This window comes from Coregonus lavaretus (assembly GCF_964263955.1).
Source record: "Coregonus lavaretus genome assembly, chromosome: 38".
NCBI lineage: Eukaryota > Metazoa > Chordata > Actinopteri > Salmoniformes > Salmonidae > Coregonus > Coregonus lavaretus.
In genome coordinates this window covers 31842891-31849253 of record NC_140025.1, presented here as the reverse complement: position 1 = coordinate 31849253, position 6363 = coordinate 31842891, and the positions used below count along the sequence as shown (strand labels likewise).

The 6363-nt window shown below is 40.7% G+C and overlaps 1 pseudogene across 1 annotated transcript; it reads right to left on the bottom strand.

Moving 5' to 3' along the window:
* Window positions 1-1040: 1040 nt before the first annotated feature.
* Window positions 1041-2869, bottom strand: LOC311112059 (E3 ubiquitin-protein ligase TRIM21-like; annotated as a pseudogene). Its single transcript has one exon. The product of its transcript is annotated as an E3 ubiquitin-protein ligase TRIM21-like (transcript).
* Window positions 2870-6363: the final 3494 nt, after the last annotated feature.

The window sequence follows — 6363 nt, the reverse complement described above, 5'->3', positions numbered from 1 at the left end:
GTTTACATATCTTGCACTACTCATCTCATATGTATATACTGCATTCTATTCTATATCTTAGTCCATGCCGCTCTGTCATTTCTTGTCCATATATGTATATATTCTTAAATCCCATTCCTTACTTTTTTGTGTGTATTGGGTATATGTTGTGAAATTCTTAGATATTACTGCATTGTCGGAGCTAGAAGCACAAGCATTTCGCTACACCCGCTATAACATCTGCTAAACACGTGTATGTGACAAATAAAATGTGATTTGATTTGATTTGAAACCAACAACCAGCTCAATGGCACAGTACTTCCCTTATCATATTTACTGTCTTAGATACACAGACAGCTCAATGGAAAAATATGTCCTTTATCGAAGTACAGAACTGTAGAACCAGCTCAAAGGCTGAGTATGTATTTTACCACATTCACTTATACAGTTTCAAAAACAAAATTAAAAGGGACAATCTGTGATTGCTACATCAATATTTTGATGGATAAATGAATGATAGATACCCATTGATTCTTGAAAAATATAACTTATAAATGCTTCATGACCATAGTTCAACTGTCACACCCCATGAGAACCCAAAATATACACTTGTTTGTCTCCAATGTTTGTAAACATTGTAAATGTAAACAAAAACTGTATAGCCTCAAACCATGGTTAAAACAATGATTTTGACATACTGGATGGTCAGTCCTTGCATCCATAGCTCCGTCTATTATTCTAAGAGTGGTTACATTTCTCCAGGCCCATCCCTCAGCTTTTTACCAAAACAGAAGCTGGGAGACCACTTTGTTATTGTTTCAACTGTGGATTTGCTCTTTAAAGTCATATTAATCTACATCCACAACCAGTTCAAAGGCTGAGTTTGGCCTTTATTATCAGGTTTACTTAGAGAGGGAATAAGAGAGAAACAGAGAAAAGGAATATCACTGTAAAATTATTATGGGTAAATAATCAAAGCAACACATCTTTTATTACTTATTTTATTTACGTTCATTCCACTTGAGTCTTCATTTTCAGTAAATACAAGCATTTATTATCCATGTTAAGATGTACAGAACACTTTACATTTTCATTTGTTGATACAATTTCAGAGGACATCCGTGGACATTCGAATCATGTGACATGTCAACCTGACTAAATACACTAATTTGTAAACATATTGATACATGTAATGATTTGTAAATGTGCATTTTAAAATATCTGTTAGGACAAACAGTTCTCTCTCCATCATTTAATCAGCCTGTGTGAGTGACAGGAGAGATGATGAGAGGGGCTGAGTTTTGACCATCATCATTACCAGAGGGGCCGAAGAATGGAAAGAGCTTCTCTGTAAAGGTGCAGCCAGTGAAAGAGTAGATATGAGACCTGGCCTCCACATCATAAAATGAGACCTGACCCTCCTCATAGTCCACAAACACCCCGACCTTCTGGGGCTTCTCTCTCAGGGAGAGGAGGATATAGTGGGAGGTACAGGCTTGGTACACATTCACGTCCTTTAGCATCACAGTCCAGAGTCCATCCTCAGGTGTCAGTGTGATAATCCCCTTCCTGTCAGTGGACTCTCTTGCCACTCCTAAAATCCATGAAGTCTTCCCCTTAACAATCACCTCATATTAAAATCTCCCTGAGGAGAAGCCATTCTTTCCAAGAACAATGGCAAAACGATCAAACATTTTTGGATTGTCAGAAAGTTTCTGTGGTGTGTCTCCATATCTTACTTGTTTCCCATCTTCAGACAGGATGAGCCAGGGATGTGTTGTATCAGGGTCCAGAGTCACATCCACTGCAGACTGCTGAATCCTCTTCAGTTTGACTTCAGGCAGCTTCTCCATCTCTTTATTCAGTGTCTTCTCCAGCTGAGACACAGCTCTCCTCACAGTCCCCACACACAGATCACTGTGAACACTGACATCAGACCAGTCCTTGGTGGGTGGAGGGGTGCACACTAGGGATTGGAAGCTCTGGAGAAGTTGGAGGTGGTCCTCACTGTGGGAGAGCTGCTTCAGCTCAGTGCTTCTCCTCTTTAGCTCAGTGATTTCCTGCTCCAGTTCTTTAATAAGCCCTTCAGCCCGCCTCTCAACTGCTTCCTGCTTCTCCTCAATCACCTCAATTAGCTCAGCCTGGCTTTTCTCAATGGAGAGCACCAGAGCAGTGAAAACCTGCACGCTGTCTGCTATCTCTCTCTCTGCATATCTCTTGCTGAGATCTACTGAGAATTTGATCTCTTTAACCTTCTGCAGACTCTCCTGGATAATCTGCTGCACTTCTGCCTCAGTTTTCCCCAGCTGAGCCTTCCTCTCTCCACACTCTTCCTCTATAGGGACAGTGTCATGAGTCTTGTGGTCTGCCTCAATTCAGAACTGACACACACATGTCTGGTCAGTCCTACAGAACAGCTCCAGGATTCTGTCATGCTTCTTACACATCCTGTCTTCTAGGTTCACCACAGGGTCGATCAGTTTGTGTCTCTTTAAGGGTGAGGCTATCTGATGAGGCTCCAGGTGAGTCTCAAAGTAAGAGGTCTGACACACCAGGCAGGACTTTAGGGCCTTGCGCTTCATCCCAGTGCAGACATCACAGGGCACTTTTCCGAGTTTAGGAGCGGACTCATCGTCACTTCTGTCTCTCATTTTTTTATTTATTCTCTACAACCTCTCTTAACGTTGTGTTGACACGAAGCTCAGGTCGTCCGTAGAATTTCTCCTTACACAGTGGACACTGCCACAGGTCATTGCTATCCCAGTACTTTGTGACACAGGCCATGCAGAAGTTGTGTCCACATGAAGTGGTGACTGGCTCAGTAAACACATCTAGACAGATAGAGCACAGGAACTGCTCTTCAGACAGGAGAATGCTGGAGGAAGCCATATCTAGAGCGAGATGGTGGAACTAGAGATTATTTCCTTGAATGAGTCATGTCTCGATAATTTTTGTGCTATCGCCAACATAACATTAAAGGTTTAACCATACAAAGAACATACAGTTTAGAATAGTCAATTTACCAAATATAGTTAAACATAGGTACTGTAAAATAAAACAGAAGAATAGAAGAATTCACACAGTAGAATGAATTTTGATCTGACCTTGTAAATCTCTACTCACCTGAAGAGAATTTGATTTCTCTGATCTTTCTGACCAAAGAAAGCCCTGGAGCGTCAGTTTGAGAGAGTTTGCTTGTGTGTGCAACATGCAATATGTCTAGCAACTTTAGTTTCACATTAGCAAAGTAATAATAATAATAATAATAATAATATGCCATTTAGCAGACGCTTTTATCCAAACCGACTTACAGTCATGCGTGCATACATTTTTGTGTATGGGTGGTCCCGGGGATCGAACCCACTACCTTGGCGTTACAAGCGCCGTGCTCTACCAGCTGAGCTCCAGAGGACAGCATGTCACTCTGTAGCTGAGCTACAGAGTGACATCAACATGCTCCTCCCCACACAGTGCTGCTCTGTGCCCTGGAAAATAATTAACCCTTCACATGGCTGATCTCTATTCATTCTTGATATTATATATTTTTTATTTGACAATTTAAAAAACACAACCACACATGTGGATACAATGCATTTAAAAATCATTGAGGATAACACAAAAAAAGTTTAGAAACGTATTTCCATTGTGGTCCTCTTGTTTACAAAATACACAATTCATTAATGAACAACAAATTAAAGATCGACAGCAAATGGAGTTCAGGCAGTTTGGAAAAGATTTGCTTCCCAATCGAAAAAAAAGTGTATTTTAATATATTACAAGTATTGTAAAGTATACTTAAGTTTACAAAAAATTCAAATCATATATATATATATACAGTTGAAGTCGGAAGTTTACATACACTTAGGTTGGAGTCATTAAAACTCGTTTTTCAACCACTCCACAAATTTCTTGTTAACAAACTATAGTTTTGGCAAGACGGTTAGGACATCTACTTTGTGCATGACACAAGTAATTTTTTCCAACAATTGTTTACAGACAAATTTATTTCACGTATAATTCACTGTATCACAATTCCAGTGGGTAGGAAGTTTACATACACTAAGTTGACTGTGCCTTTGAACAGCTTGGAAAATTCCAGAAAATGATGTCATGGCTTTAGAAGCTTCTGATAGGCTAATTGACATCATTTGAGTCAATTGGAGGTGTACCTGTGGATGTATTTCAAGGCCTACCTTCAAACTCAGTGCCTCTTTGCTTGACATCATGGGAAAATAAAAATAAATCAGCCAAGACCTCAGAAAACAAATGGTAGACCTCCACAAGTCTGGTTCATCCTTGGGAGCAATTTCCAAATGCCTGAAGGTACCACGTTCATCTGTACAAACAATAGTACGCAAGTATAAACTCCATGGGACCACGCCGCCGTCATACCGCTCAGGGATGAGATACGTTCTGTCTCCTAGAGATGAAGGTACTTTGGTGCGAAAAGTGCAAATCAATCCCAGAACAACAGCAAAGGACCTTGTGAAGATGTTGGAGGTACAAAAGTATCTATATCCACAGTAAAACGAGTCCAATATCGACATAACCTGAAAGGCCGCTCAGCAAGGAAGAAGCCACTGCTCCAAAACCGCCATAAAAAAGCCAGACTACGGTTTGCAACTGCACATGGGGACAAAGATTGTACTTTTTGGAGAAATGTCCTCTGGTCTGATGAAATAAAAATAGAACTGTTTGGCCATAATGACCATCGTTAAGTTTGGAGGAAAAAGGGGGATGCTTGCAAGCGGTGAACACCATCCCAACCGTGAAGCACGGTGTGGGGGTGCTTTGCTGCAGGAGGGACTGGTGCACTTCACACAATAGATGGCATCATGAGGAAGGAAAATTACGTGGATATATTGAAGCAAGGTCTCAAGACACCAGTCAGGAAGTTAAAGCTTGGTCGCAAATAGGTCTTCCAATGGAAAATGGCTTAAGGACAACAACGTCAAGGTTTTGAAGTGGCCATCACAAAGCCCTGACCTCAATCCTATAGAACATTTGTGGGCAGAACTGAAAAAGCGTGTGCGAGCAAGGAGGCCTACAAACCTGACTCATATACACCAGCTCTGTCAGGAGAAATGGTCAAAAATGCACCTAACTTATTGTGGGAAACATGTGGAAGGCTACCTGAAACGTTTGACCCAAGTTAAACAATTTAAAGGCAATGCTACCAAATACTAATTGACTGTATGTAAACTTCTGACCCACTGGGAATGTGATGAAAGAAATAAATGAAAGCTGAAATAAATCATTCTCTCTACTATTATTCTGACATTTCACATTCTTAAAATAAAGTGGTGATCCTAACTGAACAAAGACAGGGAATTTTTACTAGGATTAAATGTCAGGAATTGTGAAAAACTGAGTTTAAATGTATTTGGCTAAGGTGTATGTAATCTTCCGACTTCAACTGTATATATATATATATATATACAGGTAAAAGTCAGTAAATTAGAATATTTTGAAAAACTTGATTTATTTCAGTAATTGCATTCAAAAGGTGTAACTTGTACATTATATTTATTCATTGCACACAGACTGATGCATTCAAATGTTTATTTCATTTAATTTTGATGATTTGAAGTGGCAACAAATGAAAATCCAAAATTCCGTGTGTCACAAAATTAGAATATTGTGTAAGGGTTACATTTTGAAGACACCTGGTGCCACAAAATAATCAGCTGATTAACTCAAAACACCTGCAAAGGGCTTTAAATGGTCTCTCAGTCCAGTTCTGAAGCCTACACAAACATGGGGAAGACTTCAGATTTGACAGCTGTCCAAAAGGCGACCATCGACACATTGCACAAGGAGGGAAAGACACAAAAGGTTATTGCAGAAGAGGCTGGCTGTTCTCAGAGCTCTGTGTCCAAACACATTAATAGAGAGGCAAAGGGAAGGAAAAACTGTGGTCAGAAAAAGTGTACAAGCGATAGGGATCACCGCGCCCTAGTCAAGATTGTGAAAAAAAACCCATTCAAAAATGTGGGGGAGATTCACAAGGAGTGGACAGCTGCTGGAGTCAGGGCTTCAAGATCCACCACCAAGAGACGCTTGAAAGACATGGGTTTCAACTGCCGCATACCTCGTGTCAAGCCACTGTTGACCAAGAAACAGCGCGAAAAGCGTCTCACCTGGGCTAAGGAAAAAAAGAGCTGGACTGCTGCTGAGTGGTCTAAAGTCATGTTTTCTGACGAAAGCAAATTTTGCATTTCCTTTGGAAATCGAGGTCCCAGAGTCTGGAGGAAGACAGGAGAGGCACAGGATCCACGTTGCCTGAAGTCTAGTGTAAAGTTTCCACCATCAGTGATGGTTTGGGGTGCCATGTCATCTGCTGGTGTCGGTCCACTCTGTTTCCTGAGATCAAGGGTCAACGCA